The 3509-nt window shown below is 40.2% G+C and overlaps 1 non-coding gene across 1 annotated transcript; it reads right to left on the bottom strand.

The window, feature by feature from the left end:
* Positions 1-252: 252 nt before the first annotated feature.
* LOC146676744 (U7 small nuclear RNA) lies at positions 253-308 on the bottom strand. The gene has a single exon (XR_014907880.1). It is a non-coding gene; the product is annotated as a U7 small nuclear RNA (small nuclear RNA).
* Positions 309-3509: the final 3201 nt, after the last annotated feature.

The following is a 3509-nucleotide window of genomic DNA, read 5'->3' as shown; positions in this document are numbered from 1 at the left end:
CCATTCACTCAGTGAAGCAGTGGGCAGCCACTGGGCGCCCGGGGAGCAGTGTGTAGGGACAGTACCTTGTCCTAATATTTGTGTACAGCGCTTTGTGATTGCCTGTCTGCGAAAAGCGCTTAATAAATAAAGTTTACTTACTTACCTTGCTCAGGGGTACCTCAGGGTAGCTGTTCAGGGGAATCGAACCCCCGACCTTCCGATCATGGGGCCACCACTCTACCTACTGAGCTATCCCTGCCCTAAAAAAGTGAGGGCTTCTCTTTATGAGAAACCTACTAGACAAATATCTAAGAGCAAAGATTCCTTATAAATAAACAAATAAACAAATAAATAAATAAATAAATAAATAAATAAATAAAGCCAGATGAACAACCATTGATACCAGGCAACTATAAAATGTATATCTTGGCCCCAATGAGACTATAACTCTTGCAGCACCGGGTGTTCATAATTTTGGTTCAAGTGAATTGATAAACTTTTTGAAGGCAATTGACTCACACAGTTATGTAGATGTCCCCGTCCTGTTGTCTCGGGATGCATCACGCTGCCTTGCCTGGGGTTAGCTTCTGTTTTCTGGGGGTGAGGGTTGAGTGTGCTCCCTTCTCAAGGTAAGCTAGGTTAGCCTTCTTGTGTGAGCTTTTCAAGTGCACTTTAAGGTTTGTGGGATTTTTTTCCCTTTAGAAATGTCCCTCATAATTTGTCTCTTTCCACTACAAGACACTTGCTTTATCCAAAACACAGTCATATTCAAAGTAATCCTAAATTGGACTCTGGCGCTTTCTCCCGACTTTTCCTGACATGATTCTGCGCGTGGACGGAGCAGCAACACAGGCGACTCGACTAACGTGCTGCCACCTGCTGGCATAATGAGACACAGCAAGAAAAAATCTGGAAACTAAACTTCATTTTCACCCTTGGCTATTGTAGGACACGCACACATCAATGAAAACTAAACACATTTTTGCTATAAATTCAGTTAATTTTAGTTTTGTGAACACTCATTACAGTTTTAGTTAGTTTTCCTTTTTTTGTTTTTATTTTTATTTCCGTTAACGAAAATATTTTTTCACTTCTAGTTTTCGTTATTTCGTTAGTTTTCGTTAACGATAATAACCTTGGTCAAGATAATCCATTTTCACTTGGCAAATGGCCTTTAAGGTGAAGTTAAACATGTCTCTGACCAGGTTTAATTTAAGTCCTCATTTAGACCTGGATTAGCGCTAGGCTTAATTCAAGAAATTATATTATTTAACTCCAGACTAGAAAAGTCTGACACTATTTTAATTAATGTCCTAGAAACACAGTTCAATAAGTTCTTATTTAAAATGGGATTTAGTCTACAGTAGGGGGCAGACCAGTGAAAGAAGTGTAACTACACATTAAATCGCTGCGATATCTTAATACAAGACAGAAAAAATAAATAATAAATAAATAATTAATGGGGAAAAGATCACTGTGTTCTAATGCATGATAAATCACAATTTTGGTAGGGCAGAGAGACCGGGAGAGCTATAGGAACAGTGACTGTTAAAGGCAGGCTTCAGTCAGTCTAAGCTGTATTTCTTCCCATGACTGTGTTGTGTCATCATGTGATGTATGAGCAGAGATTTATGAAACACATCTGCTGCTGTATTGAATTTGACTGTTCTGAAGACCAATAAAGAATATAATATTTACTGTACAAACAACAGCAAGCTGGCTCTTTGCTGTGTGTGTTGAGTGAATCAGTATCTGTTATTAGGTTATACAACATACACACACATTCATGCAGAGCCCACTGTAGAAGTCATTACTACAGTGTGCTCTGATTCACTCAATGTACAAGTGCCCATGTATTTTGGGTATTTGTGTATAATTTTGCTGAGTCACATATCACACAGATATTCCTGTTTATCTGTTTGTCTGTCTATCTGTCTGTCCACATGTGTGTGCATCCATGTGTGTTTGTGAGTGTGTGTACATGCAGTAATGCGTTGCTGCTTGGTCGTTTAGCTTGTTGACACTTTGGGGTCAGAGCCATGCAGGGTGAATGGTGTTGGCTGACAGCGTGGAACCTCTTCATTATCCAGCCATAATGTTCTCATTGCCGTTGGCTCCTCAGGCCCCCTCCCCCACCATCATCCCCTTGCTGCCACCATACTCACACACACACACACACACACACACACACACACACACACACACACACACACACACACACACACACACACACACACACGCACCTTCACCCTCAATCATTCTTCTTCTGCCCTTTCTGTATCCATCCCTCCTCTCCTCACCTGGTTATTTCTCCCCCTGTGCTCCCATTCATTCCTGTTGATTCATCCTCTGGCTCCCTCCATGTCTTCTTTATTGTCTCTGTCTTTCTCTTGCTCTCTCTGTGCATTTTGTTGTTTTCTCTTTCCAGCTTTCTGACCCCATTCCACTGAAATTATTACTTTTTCACTTTTTCATGCTTTCCCCTCCTGTCATTTTTACCTTCATTTATAAATTTGCTTTGATTTATTGGCTTAACTGCTGTGACTTTTTGAAAGAAACTAGTTTGCCAAAACCAACTTTGCAAAAAATATCTAATAATACTTTGCATTCACATTCTATCATCTGCATGGCCACAATCTGCAGAAGGAACTGAAATGATCAGACTTGGTTACCTTGGGAGAGTTTAAGTCTGTCTTAAAGGAATTAATTTGATCTGTTATTGTATATTTTACACATGTTGGTATGGGATATTGTATTTGTTTTAAATGTTATATACTTATGTGGTATGTGTATTTTGACTTTTGTTGCCATGATGCCAAGTCTTTCTTGAAAATGAGATTTTTAATCTCAATGAGATTTTTTACCTGGATAATTAAAGGACTAATAAATAAAAATCATGGTTATAAGTTGGATAATTTGGTACAGAGAATATGAATAATGGCACGTGATAGGCAAAATGTAAAATCATCTTCATTAAACATAGAGTGTGTAAAATGTCACCATTGCATGTCAGATTATAGATTCCAACTAATTGAATTTGGTTTTCCTATTGGTATAGACTGGTATAGATGGTCTCAATGAATACAGACCTATAGCCCTCACGTCAGGAAGTGTTTCGAGCGGGTAGTGTCTCAGCACATCAGAGACTGACTACGTCCCTCGACCCCTCCCGTTTGCTTACAGAGTAAATCTGTCACGGCCAAGGCCACACAAGACAGGTTGACTCAGAGCAGGACTCACACAGAAAAGCGGGACTGCGTGGTTTACGAAGCTTTATTTACAAGACAACACAGTAATGCAAGAAATCAAGACCATGAACTATGAACTAAAGTCCAACTCAGCCCTCATCGCTTCCCCCACTGTCACTCAGCATTTGATCCCTAGCACGGCTGCATTCTCAGCCCCTACTGTATGCCCTGTACACATATGACTGTATACCAACCCACCCAATTGCCATTGCCAGATATGCTGATGACACCACAGTAAGGGGTACTTGACCCCTGTTTCAATCCAGGGGGTCAGTGTTG

This window comes from Rhamphochromis longiceps, linkage group LG2, assembly GCF_057381845.1.
Source record: "Rhamphochromis longiceps isolate RC_006_pf linkage group LG2, R_longiceps_female_GT1.1, whole genome shotgun sequence".
Classification (NCBI taxonomy): domain Eukaryota; kingdom Metazoa; phylum Chordata; class Actinopteri; order Cichliformes; family Cichlidae; genus Rhamphochromis; species Rhamphochromis longiceps.
This window is presented reverse-complemented; position numbering and strand designations above follow the sequence as displayed.